The sequence below is a fragment of the Talpa occidentalis genome, unplaced genomic scaffold (genome assembly GCF_014898055.3).
Source record: "Talpa occidentalis isolate TD23 unplaced genomic scaffold, MPIMG_talOcc4v2.1 talOcc4.16, whole genome shotgun sequence".
Taxonomy (NCBI): Eukaryota; Metazoa; Chordata; class Mammalia; order Eulipotyphla; family Talpidae; genus Talpa; species Talpa occidentalis.
Window position 1 is genome coordinate 17,792,771 of NW_023601653.1, and position 18,091 is coordinate 17,810,861.

Sequence of the window (18,091 nt, forward strand, 5' to 3'; positions counted from 1 at the left end):
CCACCCCCATTTTTTTGTTGTAGTAAAATATACATAACGTAAAATGTATTATTTTAACCATTTTTTTAAATGTACATGTCAGTGGTTTTAGGGAGTCACATCACCGTACAACTATCACTGCCACCTGTCATCCATTACATCATCTTCCCTTTGTACTTGTCTGTGTCCTAATCACATAAGGACACCAGTCATTGCATTAGGACCCCCCAGAAGACCTCATTTATCTTAATTACCTCTTTAAAGATCCTTCCTCCAAATACAGTGATATTCTGAGGTTCGGGGGGATTAGAACCTCAATATATAAATTGCAGAGGCAGGGAGGGGGACCTAATTTAGCAGGTAATAGATGGATAAGACTAGGAAGAGGGGAAAAGAGATACAGTGGGCATGCATTTTGTTATTTTCTCAGGATCTATATTAGTTTCCTATTGCAGCTGTAATAAATTGCCACAAATTTATTAGTTTAAACAACACATTCATTTTCTTACTGTTCTGGAAGTTCTAAAATCAAGCATTGGCAGGGCTTTTAGAGGCAATAGAGGAAAATCTGTTCCCTAGCTTTTTCCAGCTTGTGCAGGCAGCCAGCATTCTTTGGCTTGTGGCTCCCATTACTCTGACCTCTGCTCCCATCATTACATCTTTCTTGTCACTAACTCTCCTGCCTCCTTCTTATAAGACCCTTCCAAATAATCCAGGATAATCCCACTTCAAAATCTGTACCTCGGTCATATTTGCACAGTTTCTTTGCATGTAAGTTCATATACTCACAGTTGCTGGGATTGGGTCGCGGACTTGGGGGTGGGCCATTATCCTGCCTCTTCCCTACTTTAACCACCTCCTCTTCCCTACTCCAACTTTGAAGATCTGGGGGAAGCTATCATTCATGGTACCCCACTAGCATGGTCTTGTGACCCTAACCAGCTCTTTCAGAGTCCTCTGAGGGGTTTCCCCTTCAGTGGCAAACTAATATGACTTGAGTCTGTAGTTTTCAGGGATCAAGGTCAGAGGCTGAAGTTTTAGTTCTTGCAGAAATGGAGACGGAGGCTGGGAAAGAGAGACAGATGGTGATCTGGCTGTGTTTCATTGCTGGTTCCAGTTGTTCCTTAGGACAGCAGGTTGGGAATCAATATACCCCCCATTTAGTTTGTTTCAACTGAGTATCTGTCCCTGGAAATCAAAATCATCATGAAATATGTAGAAACTAATCTGAATGAAGGCTAGGCAGGGGGTGAGGGGTGGGGAGACAGCAGGAGGGGGAGTGCATCTATCTTGAAGCTAATGAAGCTTTCATTTCAAGGTCGCTAACTTTCAGGTGCCCATTCCTGGCTCTGGGTGGGAATCGTGTTCATGTTTTTGCAAAATTTTTAGGAGATGCGTTAGCTGCAGTTACTAAAATCAAATCAGTCTCTCTCCATTTCAATCTCCCTTCTATTAAATCCTCTCTTCCCTGGTCATGACCGTGGGCAAACCAGATAGGGGAAATTGACTTGATGTTCCATTTATGTGTTAAATGGGATGTATTTAAGTTTGCTTGATGGTGGGTGTAGGAATAGATTTTCAGAATACTTCCACTATCCCACCTCACCCAGACAGGTAGCAAAAAATGTGCAGGGCTAGTATGACAATATGAATGTGTCCCACAGTGCTCACCACCAGAAATCAGTAGGCAAGGGAGAAGCTGGAACAAACAAGCTGGAAATGTGTGGAGCCAAAGGTCAGGCTGCTGAAATTCTTCCAATCAATGGGCATTGATTGAAATTGAAATTGTAAATTGGGGCTTTGAATTCCCGATCTAGTCAAAATTAAAGTTAACCCCTGCCAGGTATTGTATATATCAGATAAACCTACATAAATAGACCATATATTTTTCTTTTTTTAATGAAACTTGTGTAATATTGAGTTTATCTGGATTCCTGTGGATGTAACCCCATAAGAATATTATACTCTAGTTGTAATCCCATAGGATTGCACCGATAGTGACTATGTCTGTGGCATGGTCGCATGATTAGTGCGACCTAGTGGATTGGGCTATGTTTTAGCAAGACGTCACCAATCACAGGTTGTGAAACTAAAGCCTTTGAAAATCATCAATCATGCCAGAAAAAGGCCTGAAGTCTCTCTCTATTCTCTCTATGGATAATGGTATTTCAAACTTATTGTTACATGAAAAGAGCATTGCAGCCAAAAAGAAAGGGAAAAAGTATCTTAGAAGTGTGTCAGACAATTTACACAGAACCATATGTTTTTTTTTTCTATAGCATGTTTTTGCAGTGATTTCCAATTTTTTAAATTTCCTGCAATTTCTTGTTATTTGTTATCTCCTATTTTCACATTTAATTTTTACTTAAAATTTTTTCATTCATTTTCTTTAAAAGAAGGAACATTAGTGAGGTCCCAGCAAACCTGAGTCACCCCCTTTCATAGGACACCTTGCATAGTCACCCCCTTGCCAGCCTGCCTGGGACAGAGGCTGAGAACTGGGGGATCATGGCAAGCAGGTAGAGAGGGAAGGGGCGGGAGCCCTGACAGGGGAGGATGTGGAAATCCATGTGAGGGAAAGCAAGCCCCCCGAGGTTGACAGTGGGTGCATGATGGGTTCCTGCCAAGGAGAATGACATGAGAGAGGGGTTCCTTTTCTCTGGGAACAGATGCTTTCCAGCTGCTTCAACCTTCTGCACCTGAAATGAGTGGAGAGATGATTAAAGACAAAAACAGGTGGTACGTTCCAGAATCCTGAAAAAGAGTCAAAAATATGTCACTCTCTGAAACGGAGATTTATAAGAGCCAACATCCAACAGATGAGAGTTATCACAGATTGGGTGCTTCCCAAATCTCTCAACACCCCCCATGGAGCTGGGTAGCTTCTCAATTCATCAAGAGTTGAGAACATATCCTAAAACCCATCAGGGAAGCACCAAATTAAATGTAACTAATAAAAGATGCAATTTCCAAGAATACTGCTAAACAGATAATGACATATGATAAAGTATTTAAAATGCAAATTAAAAGATGGCAGTCTCACACACATAGATACACAGATGAATAAATCAGACTAAAAATAATCCATAACGCAGAAAACATATAATAGCTCCTATCCAAAAACAAATGACATAAATGGGAAAATATTTGTAACTCCTATCACAGCCAAAGATTAATTTTCCTAATATATCAGAGTTCCTATAAATGGATTTTTAAAAAGACCAACATGCTAACAGAAAAACAGGCAGTTAGGCAGCTCTTGAGAAAGGATGTATACGTGCCTTTTGGACATATGAAGAGATAGTAAATCCGATTCATAGTAAGAAAATGCAAAATAAGATTATGCTTTTCATAAATTTCAAAATAAGATGATCACTTTTCAACTACTGGATTGGCAAAGGTAAAAGAAAGTTTAGTAAAGGTGTGGGTTAACAAATGCAATTGTGAGAACAATTCGTCAAAAGCTGCCAATATCCTAAGAACATGTACCCTTTGACTCAGCAATTTGACTTCTAAGCATTTATCCTATAGATGTGGTACATGTGGCCAAGATGACACACATACAAGATTATTTGCCACACACTTTGCAATCACAGAAGAAAGGGAGAAAACTTCTCTCAGTCCATCTGGAGGGCATCACGTAAATAAATTATTGTATATCCATGTGGTAGAATATTACTCAGCCCCAAGAAAAATGAGGGACATTTATTTAAACTGACAAGAAATGATCTTCGACAAATGATGTGAAAATAAGCAAGGTGTAGAAGACAGAAAATACTCTCCAGCTACTGTTTTAAAAAGGGCAGGAGGGAGGAATGTAGCTGTGTGGGTATTTGTTTGAAAAATTGTAAAACATCTGCAAAGATACACGAGAAACTCACATCTCAGTTGCCTGCAGAGAGAGGCTCTGGCTGCCTGGTTGCTGAGGATGTAAATAAAGAGCCTGTGCCTCCGTGGTAGGCGTGGAGTCCTTCGTTGTTATCAACTCAGCAAATGTTGTTTGAGGGCTGGCCGAGGCGCAGGTGCTAGGAACGCTGCAGCTAGGGAAACGGATGAGTGTCCTGCGCCAGGGAGTGTCCACCCTCGTGAACATATATGATGGGCAGACAGGTGGACAAAAAGGGAACAAGACAGAGGGAGGGAGAATGGGAAAGGAAGGGAGAGAAGAGAGAAAGAAAGAGTGGAAGAAAAGAAGGGAGGGCGGGAGGGAAAAAGAAAGAAAGGAAAAAAAGAAAAAATTATAAATAGCAAGTGGAGAAATTGTAAACAGGGTTGGTAGATTTATTATTCTAGACAGGGTGGTGGTGAAAGAAGGCCTCGTGACGCCAGATATCTGAGGTAGAAGCATCCAGAAGACTAGTGCAGAGACCTAACGTGGGTAGTTTTTTGGTTTTTTGGGTTTTTTTTTTTTTTTTTTGAAAGATTTTTTTATTTATTTATACAAGCACTGGGTACAGTCAGAAGCACGGGAGGGTGAGAGAATTCACCAGAGCCAGAGTGGGGAACAGAACAGGCAGACTGATGAAATACACTGCTGAGGGGAGCAGCGGGCAGCAGGAGAGGTCTGCGTACCATGTGGGACCCTCGCCAGCCGCAGGGGATCGAACCAGCATTGCAGAGGCTGTGGGCAGCCTTGCAGCCCAGCGCTCAACAGCTGCGCCACCGGGGAGGCCCAACGTGGGTAGTTTTGAGGACTAGTGAGGACACTGGCATGGCTCAAGCAGAGCCAGGGAAGGAGGCTGACAGGTAGCTAGAATGTGTCCCCACTCCTCACCACCATTCTCCAGGAGCAGAGCAGCCTGCCTGGGCCTGCTGGGGTGGTGCCAGCCTTCCAGGGATCCCCAAAGAAGACAGATCCCCTGCTTGAAAAGCAAGTCTAGCTTTAGAACCATGGAGGATAAATGGGTTGGTACATTCCACATTCAGGGGTGATGCTTATCTTTCTAGCCAATGCTTAGAATGACTTCTCTTTGAAATAACTTTCTGGGACCTCCCCAAATGTGGCATTAACCCCCAAAGCACAAAAGCTCCTCTCCATTTTCTTGGAGCACAGCTGTGTCTTGAAAGGAAACGGATGCAAACACCTATTCTAGTATTGGCTATTCCTGAGCCTGTGTGTTCCAGAAGTAGTCAAAGACAAAACAGACTTCCCTGCTTCTCCTCCAAAAGGTGGCTGGGCGCCCGTGGGACCGCAGCTTCCCCAGTGGGGACATCCTCTCTGTATGCCATGTGATATGTCAACTCTGTGGTCACACTGGGCTCTCGCCTTTTAAGATAACAAATCCCTGGCGGAAGAGGGTTGCATCTTGCATAATTGGACAGTTGGCTGTATCCAGAGGGAAGTGTTTGCAGAGCACATGGAAAGCCAGCCCAGGGGCCCACTTGTTTGCTCAGCATCCACATGGCAAACAGCAAGAGCCTCCCTTGCATGCAGGGGGTCAGAAAGGGATTTTCCTCAAATCTAAGCAAGCCTCTGGGATGACGGCTCACTCAAAAGGCTGTAGTTTAGGAAAGGGTGTTCTGGGATACCCATGCCAGGTCTCCTCTCATCTCAGATGGACACAAAGAATCTTTTCTCTTTCGTTTTGCTGTCTAGAAGCAGAACCAACCCTGGAATACTGAGCGGATCCTGGACCCATTTCAGAGTCCAGGTCTCTGGAACCACAGCCCAAGGGCCAGCTGTAGGGAGCGGGGATGGGTGGAGGAGGGAGGCCCACTAGCTGTGCTGAAAATGACGACCCAAGGCTTTTATGCACATGATTAGTGATGAGGAGCTAGTTGCCTGGCAACAGCAGCCCCTTCCCCCTTCTATCCATACCCTTCAGGCTGCTTGTAATGTTTGGTGACATTTTCTTTTCATAGCAGAGACAAGGAGTCACCCCCTTAATAGCTGAAGATGGTGCCCATCCCTGGTCACTGGCTTATTGATCAGATTCCTGATTAGAAATCATCCCCCGTAGCATTTAATTATTAATCGCACATCAGTAGTTGCAATACCAAGATAGCCCCACAGATAGCTGCTCGTGCAAGTGAAGCGCTTATACCACAGCCTGATGACACAGAAGTGTTGCTTAAAAATAAGCTGTTCAAATAATTAGCAATATCTCTTTCTTCTAGGAGATTTGAATAATAAGACCTACCCTGGGCAGACTATACTCTGTTCACAGGGTTTCACTATTTTCTTTCAGACTCTTCAAACGTTATAGCAAGAAGAGTCCTTAATGAACACACCCCACTCGCCCCCACTCCAAAAAACTGCCTCCTTTTACAGGTGGGCAAACCCAGTCAGAAGGAGGTGAGGTGACTTTGGCAAAGTCACAAGGCTCATGACGCCAGAGTTGGGCTGCATCCTACCTCCTGGTCCCCAGTCTCCTTCCACTTTACCTCTGGCCTTCAAAATTTAGTGTGGCTTAAGAATCTTGCCAGAGGGCATCCCTGGTGGCACAAGGGGTTAAGACACAACCTATGAAGCTACCTGCAGCCTCTGTAGCACAAGTTCAATCCCTGCCCAGGGAGCTACCCGCATGGCACAGCAGACCTCTCCTGACTCGCCCGCTGCTCCCCTCAGCAGTGTATTTCAGCCGATTTGCCTGTTCTGTTCCCCACTCTGTTTCTGGTGAATCTTCTCACCCCCTACACCTCTGGCCTGTACCCCAGTTCTTGTATGCATAAATAAATAAGTCTTTAAAAAAAAAAGAATCTTGCCAGGAGGCCATCGAAAATACAGATTCACGATTACTGCCTCCCCTTATCTCATATTACTTTCCTATTGCTGCTGTAACAAGTGACCACAAACTGAGAGGCTTAAAAACAACACATTTATTATCTGCAGTTCTGGAGGACAGAAACCCTAAAGTGGGTCCTAAATCCTAAAGTAGGATAAAAAGCCAGATATTGGCAAAGCTGAGCACCTTCTGTAGACTCGGGAGAATCTGAGTCTTGCCTTTTGCAACTTTTCCAGGCTGCCTGCGTACCAGGGCTCCTGGTCACCTCGCTCTTATCTTTGCTTCTGCATTCCATCTTCTCTGCCTCTCCTGCTGTTATAAGGGCCCCTGTGATTACATGGGGCCCCTCGCGGTTGTGCAGGATAATCTCCCCATCTCAAGATCCCAAAGTTAGTCACATCTGCAAAGCGCCCTTTGCCATGTTATGTAACATAATCATGGGCACTATAAGTTTGGGACATGGATGTCTTTGGGGGTTCATTTTTGGGGGGTTCCTCTTTGTGTGATCTGAAGAAAGTGACTTCACTCTGTTGAATCTTGGGATCTTGCAATACGGACATCTTTTGGGGATTCATTATATTGTGCCCATCCCCCGAGGTTCTGATCCAATCTTCTGGGGTAGAGCCTAGGAATCTGCATCTTGAACTCCTCCCTCTGACTATACAGCAGGAGCCCCCGAACACACCTGGGGCAATACTATATCATCCAAGCTCTCATTTACTTTTCACAAGGAAATAGTGCCATCGGCAGAGCAAGGTCCATTGTTTCCATTTTCTAAGAAGAGAGACTGAGATAGGTCAATTTTTAGTCCGGGGTGCCACAGTAAAGCCAGAATTGAAACCCATCTCCCCACTCCCCACATCCAGTGTTCTTTTCACTCCAGCACTGTCACCACCTGGTTCGCCCCCTGTGTCCCAGAGGCAGGAGTGTGGCGCCTGCCTGCCTCATCTTGCACTGGAGGAAAACAACGTCAGGAATGGACCCAGTGGCCTGCCCAAGGCTCTGCTTCCTGGTGACAGGCTTAACCCCTCTTCCTGCTGAGGTACAGTGGAGATCAGCCATCTCCTTCACTTTTCCACAGAGATTTATCATTACCAATCTGCTGAGAAATACTTCTTCATACAGCATGAGATTGATGTGCTAAATTAATTTCAAATACATGAGACACAAATACCATCTGAGCCTTTTATCAATTATCTACACAGAACAGGCTGATGGGAATTAGGGGCTGGAAGAGACGGGGTTGAGGGGGTCAGGTGTTTTCTGTTCATGTCTCAGGAGAAAAAAAATAACAAAGGACACCCTCAATTGCTGGTGCACACGTGTGTGAGTGAGCACTAGGGGGCAGAGTATGTCCAGGAATGGGAGTGCATATGCTCTTTGCTTTTGATTTTAAGGGTGGTTTTTAAAGGGTGAGTTTGTAGCATGAAGGGTACAGCCTTAGTCAATAGGTTTCTAATTGGGCTATTAATCTGGAAATAAGTGCAAAATAAGAAACCCAGAGGGTGGGTTGAGAGCAGGTGCAATGTGAATAATGAGCATCCCATGAGTGATTTTTTTAAAAGGGTCAATTGTCTCATAATCTTCATTCTCCTTTAATGTGAATCGACTTCTGACCACTCTGTAGGAATCTGCTGCAAAGAGGTAGGTTTGAATAATATGTTAAGAGTTTTCTAGCACACAGCCTCTGTAGCTGGAAGACATTAAACAGTAAACAATAGATTCTTTCTAAAATAATGATTGTGTACACGTAGACCCTCTCCCGCACTGAACAGAGCAATCGCCACCGAGGTGGTGGGACAACAGCAGCGCAGCAGAGCTCAGGCCTGGGAATTAACCCCATTAACATATGACAACCATCTGCAAGGTGATGACATTTGGACAGAGTTGGGTTTAGCAGTGGTCTGAGGAGAGTCGCTTGTTTGAAACAACAATAACTGCCATAAATGAGAACTCATTAGGCACCATGCACAGGGTTTTTCTTGCATAATCCCATTTGGGTAATATAACTATAACAAAGATAGATATCCTTATTGCACAGCTAGGGAAATTGTAATAGAGAGGGGTTTGGTTGGCCACGATTACCCAAGAAGGAAGCGGTTCACCTAAGACAGCCTGAGACTCAGTGGGCACCAGACTCATCAGATACCAAAGCCCAGGTACTTACTCCTGTCTTTCAGGAAGCCTGAACAATTCTATCCTGATGGAAAGATTCTGGGTTGTATACTGACATTGTAATCCGAGCATGGTACTGATTTGATGACGGTCTTAGGAAAGTGACCTCTCGGCTAAATTTAAAAATCTTACCATGAGGCAAATACTGAGTAACTCTAAATAAATAAATGTCTAAATAAATATAATGTAACCTCTATGCTAGAGATATTTGGGGCATCAAGATTAACGTACAGATGGTTGTGCAGAGTTGGGGGCTACCACCAGCTCTGAGGAATCTGAAGAAAGTTTTTAAGGATGAAAATAGAACAGGATGGTGTGAGGAGATTATCTTCTCAAACTCCTGGCTTAAGAATATGAATGGACCCTTCTCCTGCTCACAAGGCCCTGGAGCTGGGGGTGATAGACTTACCAGAAGATAGTCAGACACTGGGCAAAGAGGGGTATGATTGGAGACGTGCTTCACACGGCTGTGAGCTAGAAGAGGGGCCACATTTCTCAAGGGACAATCAGAAGCTACCAGGGCAGCACCCAGGGGATGGATCAGCCGTGAGGATTAGCAATCCTGCCACAGGTGATTGCAAAAAAGCTCTTCAACTCTCTCTTTTCCTCCTTTTTCCACAAAGGTAGAAGGGTAGACATAGGAAGCAGAGGGCTAGAGGGGCTCCTGTCCCCCACCCCCAAATCTTCTAAAGCCAGGAGTCTAGCCTGCCTCAGAAGCAAGGAGGAAAGCTTTGAATCAAATACAACATTGAAATTCTAAATTGAACACAGCTGAATTTTAATAACTGGAGAGAAATCATTTTGATAACTAAAATGATGAAAAGCTACAGAATCAGACTGGGATATATATAGCTAATGGAGCCTGCTCCCCAGTGAGAAAGGGAGGCTCCACAGAGCATAATTGATAGATTTTTTTTCAGGAAAAAAATTTCTTGTTTATCCCCTCAGAGAATTGACAATCTTCACTAAACCTGTTACTCAAAGGAAAATCAATACATATTATATATTCTGCCACAGCTGAAAGGCTACAGACTGCTGCTTCACTCTGCACAGTTGGCTCCTGCACATGCCATGTCACACCGTTCTCTGGGGCTTGACTCACAGGAGTGTTGTGGGTGCCTCAGACGATGGTGGGAAAAGTCAGGGGTTTCTTCTCATGAAGATTGTAGTCAAAGCTCTTTCGTCTGCTCTCACAACACAAGCTAGATGAAGATACTTGTCTTCTTAAGAGGCACCTTCTCCTCAGACACTTCTGCCCTCTGAGAGGTCTACACCAACGCACCGTGTCTCCCTCCTGAGCTTTCAGGGCTCATCAGGATTCTCTATGAACCGAATTTGCAGACTTATGGTGACAGTGTCACCCCCAATCCTGAGCTGCTTCCATCCTTGGACTACAGGTGTGAGCAGTGCAAGAACCCAAAGACGTACATCTCAAAGGAACAAAGGCAAGAGTCCAGAAACACAGCCATGGATGGTAGCATGAGCTTCTCTATGATGAAAGATGATATCACCACTCCATGGGAAGAGAAAAAAGTGGTGCTTAAATAATTGGGTAACTACATCTGGAAAAATAACTGTTTAAATTCTCACTTCACATCCCTCAATTTCCAATGGATTAACAGCTTAGAAATAATAAATGAAAGTATAAAACACTAGAAGAAAATGTAAGTGAATATTTATAAGGCCTTGAGGTTGGGGAAGAACTTTACCAATGTAATAATAAAGAAATGACATGGGGAAAAAAGACAAATATAAAATAAGTATATAATAAAAAAATAACATTTATGCAATCAAAATTAATCCCCATCTCATCAGTGGACAAGTCAACTTCCAGCATGTGAGCGAGACTGAGACCATCCTAGATTATCTGTTCTCTAACCATGCCACCAGCTGACAGCATAGGTATGAAGAAACCCAGCCAAGATAGCCACACGTGATCCAGGTCATCAGGTATATCCTGCTGACCCAGAGAATTGTAAACAATAGTAAATGTTCTTTGGTTTAGAATACTAATTTTTAAGGCAATTTGTTTTGCAGAATTAGACAAATGGTACACAAGGGAAATAAAAAATTGAAACAAACATGCACAAGAAATATGAACAATAAAAATTAAAATGTTTAATATGTAATGAGGCCTTACAAATCAATGAGAAACACACCGTCACAGAGAAATAGATAAAGAACTTGAGCAGACAAGTCATTAAGGAAGAAAGATAAATGACTAATAAACTAATAAAAAGGTATTAAAGCTCATAAAAAGAGAAGTATAATATAAACATTAAATCACACATACCTTTTACTTATTAAATAGACAACCATGTAAAAATATTCAGTAATTGTGAGTGTGGTAGTGTTGATGGACACTTTCATACATATGGGTGGAAGTATAATTACCAAAACATTTCTAGAAAGCAATTTAGCAAGATTGAGAAAATGCCTTCAGAGCAGATGCAGTTGGTTGATGTAGAGCATTGCATTATTGTTCCCAATTCCTCATCATGTTCTTTGCGTGATTTTATAGAGATTTCTCCTAGAAACAGAGTGTATTTTCTTGCATATTGATGTTGTACTCAGCCTTCTGGCTGCTTTTGGCCAATGGAATGTTAACAAATGTGTGTGCTGCAACCAGAGGTTTAATTATTCTTTGGTTTCAAGCTTGTTCTCTTGCATGTCACCTTTCATCATAAGAAGAGCTTCCTCTCTGTTTGCCTGCCCTTCAACCTGGGCCAGAGTGAATACAAGGATTTGGGAAGATGGAAATGGTAGTAACCAGATAGTGCCTAGAACTTACCTAAACCCCGCATAAAAACATAGGCCAATTAAATAGCAAAACCGAAAATCCACAGACATTTTCAACAAAGCCAGGTGAGAAGATATCCCCATGAACTCTGAAATACAAATAGTCACAAAATCTGCATGGTATCGGCATCAGTGCCGGTGGAAGCAGAGGAGAGCAGTAGGACATCTAACAAATCTGAGAACAAGAAACCCCTGTAATATCCAAAGGTATTCACTGGAACACTTGGCAGGCTAATTTTAGAACAGCGGCTGAACCTGTTTTGTCTGCTCTGATTAGCAGGTAAGTGCAAAGGGGCCTGCAGCAGTCTAGCCCCTGTGAGTTTTCAAAAACCACCAACTAGGTGTCCTTTCTGGATAGGGCCCTTCACTGAAGATACCACTGAAAATGGAATTAAAATTGAGAAAGACACTATAGAGATGAAGGAAAGAAGATCCAGGTAAAAGGAGGTGAGGGGGGAAGGGAATGCTGGTGCCAGGTGTGGCCTTAAAGATAACAAGAAGAAGCCCCAGAAGGAAGCCCAAGAAACAGGCCATGGAGATGCAGGAGGAAGATAAAACAATCAAGCGGAAACAGAAAGGAGAGCAGAAGAAATTTGAATAGCTAAAAGCAAATGCCATGGGGTAAGGTCCCCTGGCCTACCTGTGGCATTGAGAAACCTGTCAAAAAGTAAGGTGATCTTTGTGCCTGGGGCAGTGGTGATCTTAATTCCATTCCTGTTTAAACATCTGGATTCCCTGCCTTAGCATCTGTTGCCACCCAGTAAATAAAATAAAATGTCTTGAAACCTAATGTACAATTAAGAATAAATATTTGTTTAAAAAAAAAGAAGGAATGAGTGGAACATATTCAGGAAATCCTAAAAGCTATCTGTTGTATGTTTTATACTACATGAAACCATAATAGAATAGGTAACTGTGAAGTTAGAAAAGTTATCCTGAACAAAGTCTTCTTCTAAAAATTCAAGAAAACTAAATTTACCTACAAAATGATCAACAGAAAAGTATTGAGGTCAAATCTCATACAAAGTTATTATAAGAATAGAATGGAATAGGATGGAATGCAATGATAATACCCCTACAGATAATGAAAGTAAACCAAATAGATTTGCTTAAAAAAAAAAAAAAAGAAAAATATAGTAAAAGGAAAAGAGACCCTAATGTATTACTTCAAAATTAGCTAAAAAAAATTACAAAAATTATATAAAACATGAAAGAGAAGCATAAACAAGGCAAGGAAAATATAGAAACAAGAGTAATAAAGACTAAAATTACAAGGAGCCCAATGAATGAACACACAGATAATGCCGTAAGAGAAATAGAAAATAAGGAAAATTTTTAAAATAAATAAAAGAGAGAAAGATTTGTAAAACAATACAACTATTAAATGAATATAGGCAAAAAAGATCCAACTGTGGTGAACAGAAGTTCCTGAATGCAAAAGCCAAAGCCAGAGAATTAAAAAAAAGCTTAAATGATATAATTCAAGAAAATTTTTCTGATGTAAAATTGATTTGAAAGTCCGTATTAAATGAGGACACTACACTTAAGAGAATATAAACAGAATGACCAATATATATTGTAGTGATTTCTAGACTTAAATGAAATGAAAAATTATTCCTTTGAAATTTACACCAAAAAAAACATGTGACTTATAAAGGAAGGAGTTTATCATTAGACTTTTTGATTGTGATATTTTATTTCAGAAGAAGGTGAAATGGTTTGTATCCTAAAGGACACAGACAAACCATAATGAACAGGTAGGAACTTAGGGGACACTGTTCCGATGAAGATTCTGTGAGAAATCTACTACAGAACAAGCTTCAGACAGCCAAAAACAATGAGAGACTTTGATGTAGGAATTATGAGCACTAAATACACTGTTACTTGTAGGTGAAGACTAAATAAGGGTAAAAAAAGAAAATATAGGGTGTGATGATTATATGCCTTGACAATGTAGATTTTAGTACAACTGGAAAAAATGAGATGAGAATGGGGGTAGGCAAATTTTTTCAAAATCGTCCTTAGTAGTCCTAATCGGTAGTGGTTATTGTTATGTTGAAACACATCCGTGTGTGATGTTAGGTAAAGTAAATGAGCAGTCGTGGGATGTGCTGCTGTCCCTCAGGTCTAAGCCTAAGTCAGGATTCTTGGTATGGAAAAAGGACATCAGAAGTAATTTAGCATAGGTTAAAAAATAATCCTATAGTTACCCTGAATTTGAGTAGAAGGTATCACTGTGAACTCATGAAACGTTTTATCTTCCAAAATAAATTTCCAGACCTCTCTGGTGGCACAAGGGGTTAAGCACTGCACTGTGAAGCAATCTGCAGCCTCTGCAGCATGAGTTCCATCCCCAGCCAGCCAAGGAGCAACCCACATGGCGCAGCAGACCTCTCCTGACTCTCCCGCTGCTCCCCTCAGCAGTGTACTCGGTCAATCTGCCTGTTCTGTTCCCCACTCTGTCTCTGGTGAGTCCTCTCACTCTCCGCCTCTCTGGCCTGTACCCCAGCTCCTGTGTGCATTGATAAATAAATCTTTAAAAAATATATTTCCTAGTTCCATCCCCTGAAAAAGGCCAGAAATATTAACCATCCCATCTAATAGCATACAGCATCCCTGGAGCCCAGATCGTGGTTAAGAAATGTCATTTTCTACTGAAAAAAAAAAAAAAAATCAGGGCTTCTTGGAGAAATTACTGATTCCAAGTCTGTGGCAAAAGAGTACACAATTATCCTGGCACATTTTGTCATGCCGGAGAGCAGGGGATCTTTCAAAGACTATTAGGGTTATGTCAAAATGACTCAGGAGATAACTTGAAGAAGGTGCCAGTGGTCAGAGATAAGACAATTTAAGATGCAATGAGGCCCAGAATTGCAATGAATTGAAACACATCAAATATATTTAAATTCATGAGTTCATAATAATAAAAACCTAATTGTTCTTTGGAGGATAATAGGGAATTAATTTATTGTTTTGAAAACTGAATAAGCAAAGGAAATGAATCAAGCATTACTCTGCCTGTTGTATATAAGCTGTACTACTGGGTAACGATTAGTAGATGAGGGCATTATCTCTTTTTAAAATGTATTTAATAAATAAAAATGAAATGTTAGCATTATATTATTACCATTTTGCAACTCCAATGAGTGAATGAATGTAGACATTGAACTTTAATGGCTGCTAACATTAAAAAGCAATGAAAAATAGCTATGGACTTACCCTAAGGGTTGAGACTGAATTGACTCAAGCCTCTCAATACAGCTGTCCATTTGCAGGAAATACAAAAGACAAAGGAGCACATTGAGTTGCACCAGGAAAATCAACAAAATTAAGACTGTGGGAAATGCTATAGGTCAAAAGGACCAGGTTCTTCAGCAGGTAAATTATAAGAAAGGTAGAAAGAGGGAAATTAGTTTAAAAGAGATTTAAATGTCATATCAAAATTTTAAGACTACCTACAGGGATTAGGGGGGGTGCATACATGAATAAGTCATAAACAAATGAAAGAGATTACTGTAAGAGTTAGAGGGGTGGTTATGGGGGGTGGACAGAGGAGAGAGCTGTGATTGGGGAAGCCTGTGGGGAGAGTTCTGGGTAATTGCAAAGTTCTATTTCTTAACCTGAATGGTGGTTACAGGGGTGTATGCCTTATTACAATTCACTAATACATGCATTTGTTTTGCATTGTTTTTTATAGTTTATCTTATAATAAAATGAAGTAAGTGCAGGAAAGCCAGGTGAGTGAGTGTGAACTCCAGAAAAAGACACAGGGCCAGGCCTGACCTAGGCAGCGTGCCCACTGGGTCAGAATAAGGATGAAGAGACACCCAATGCCTCACATGCAGGCAGACACATGTCTGGGAGGGGCAATTTTCTTTCCATGTGCACCCCCCTTTTTTATTAAGAAAGAAACCTTTCTTCGAACCCAGCCATCCGACTCCCCCACCTCGCATTGGCTGGAACTAGGTCACATGCCCATGCTGAACGCCAGAGAGACAGCGGAAGCAACTAAGATGACATTTCCCAAGTCTGTAAAAACTCTATATTCATTTTTGATGTTAAAGAAAAAAAAAAAAGAGAAGGTGTGGGGATGGCAGGTTCCTTTTATCTGCCTCTAAGAGAGATGTGAAATTTTAAATGAGGAGGAGACAGTACAGTTTTTAAAAATACAGACTTTGGATACATTCATTCAGGTTCAAAAAGTTCTTCCAGATGACTTCTAGAAGGTTAGACAACAAGCAGATGACCCCTTGGCAAAATACTTCTCTCCCAGCCTCTGCTGCTTACATCCTCCGCACCAGCTGCATCAGTGTCTTGGTTTAGACACTTAAGATAACACTGGGATGTTTGTTCTCCTCCAGGTCAGCTAGGAAGTGGAATTTAAAGAAATCCAGTTCAGAGCAGTGGTGGACCATAGGAAAGTTGACTTTGAAATTTGCCAGATGGGTAAGACCTATATTTGTAGTCTCAAAAACACCCCAAAATCCTAGCCTGGACACAAGGCTACCAGGAGCAGAAAGTGCAGGCTGCTGCTGCTTCTGAAAACGGCATCAAGTAAAATGTTACAACAAAAGAATTCATTTTCTTTTTGCTTCTCCCAGCCTGCAGTGGAAACCAGACTGCTGTTCCTAGGGACACATTATAGTTCTGTAAGATGGGAAAAGGAGCGAGCCAATGATTTTTTAATGCTGTATTTATGAACTGAAGAAGAATGTGATAATAGCTAGAAAAAGGGAAAAGTGCGGGCAGCAGGAAGTAATAGGGGAACTACTCACTGGTCTGGCTAGTGCTGTGGACAAGCCACCCTCGGCTGACTCTGACCCAGGAACAGGCCCGGGACAGAGGCAGGGAAGGGAAGGGCAGCAGCCAACAGTTTGTGCACCTACACGTGCAATCTGCAAAAAGTCAAATTCATAGAAATAGTGGTAGGCCTCCACAGTGGTGCAGCGGGTTGAGCGCCACGCTGTGAAGCTGTCTGCAGCCTCTGCAGTGCCGGTTCAATTCCCGGCCGGCCAGGGAGAATCCCACATGGCACAGCAGACCTCTCCTGCCTCGCCCGCTGCTCCCCTCAGCAGTGTCTTCGGTCAGTCTGTCTGTTCTGCTTCCCGCTGTGTCTCTGGTGAATGCTCTCACCCTCCTGTGCCTCTGACTGTACCCCAGTTCTTGTATAAATAAATAAATCTTTAAAAAAAAAAAGAAGAAGAAACAGAGAGTGGTGAAATGGGGGACATACTGGTCAAAACATGCAACAACTCTTCCCGTATGCGGCCTTAGTGTTCTCTGAAAATGGTTCGCTGCTCACTTGACCCAGAAAACCCTACAAAGTCATGCAAATCAAGAGGTTCAAATCTCCGTGTTCATTTTAAGAACACTCGTGAAACTGCCCAGGCCATCAAGGGTATGCATATCCGAAAAGCCACCAAGTATCTGAAGGATGTCACTCTACAGAAGCAGAATGCGTGCCATTCCGTCGTTACAAAGGTGGCGTTGGCAGGTGTGCCCAGGCCAAACAGTGGGGTTGGACGCAAGGTCGGTGGCCCAAAAAAAGTGCTGCATTTTTACTGCACATGCTTAAAAATGCAGAGAGTAATGCCAGACTTAAGGGTTTAGATGTAGATTCTCTGGTCATTGAGCACATCCAGGTGAACAAAGCCCCTAAGATGCGTCGCAGAACTTACAGAGCTCATGGTCGGATTAACCCATACATGAGCTCCCCCTGCCACATTGAGATGATCCTAACTGAAAAGAGCAGATTGTTCCTAAACCAGAAGAGGAGGTGGCACAGAAGAAAAAGATATCGCAGAAGAAACTGAAGAAACAAAAACTTATGGCAAGGGAATAAGTTCAACGTAAAATAAAAGGAAGCAAAAGTAAAAGCAAAACAACAACAACAACAAAAACATGCAACAAACTTCCAGCTATGAGATGAACAAGTTCTGGGGCTCTAATGTGGTGGTTATAGCTGAGAATACTGTAGCATGTACTTGAAAGTTTCTGAGAGTAGATCTTAAATGTCCTCACCACAAAAATGAAATAGTAATTATATGACTCGATGGAGGTGTTAGCCAGAGCTTGGGTGGTAATCATCTTGCAATATATTAGTATATCATTAAAGCAACACGTTAAACTACAGATCACACAACTATCTCAATACAGCTGGGGGGGGGGCGGGGCAGAAGCGATGGTCTTTGTCAGGACCACAGGGGAAATGTTTGCAAAAGGCAGCTGATTTATTATAACACAATTATGGCAGTGGTCTACGTTTTCACTCTGTATTATCTCACTCAGCAGGTAGTCGTATTTTTCTTACATTATAGATAAAGAAGCTGAAGCACAGAGAGGTTAAGAAGTCACTTGCTCCAGGTTTCCTAGCTACGGAAGCGGGAAGCCAGGATATAAAGGCAGGTTGGCTG

At 42.2% G+C, this 18,091-nt stretch overlaps 1 pseudogene; it reads left to right on the forward strand.

The window, feature by feature from the left end:
* Positions 1-16,949: 16,949 nt before the first annotated feature.
* On the forward strand, positions 16,950-17,549 carry LOC119248267 (60S ribosomal protein L17-like; annotated as a pseudogene).
* Positions 17,550-18,091: the final 542 nt, after the last annotated feature.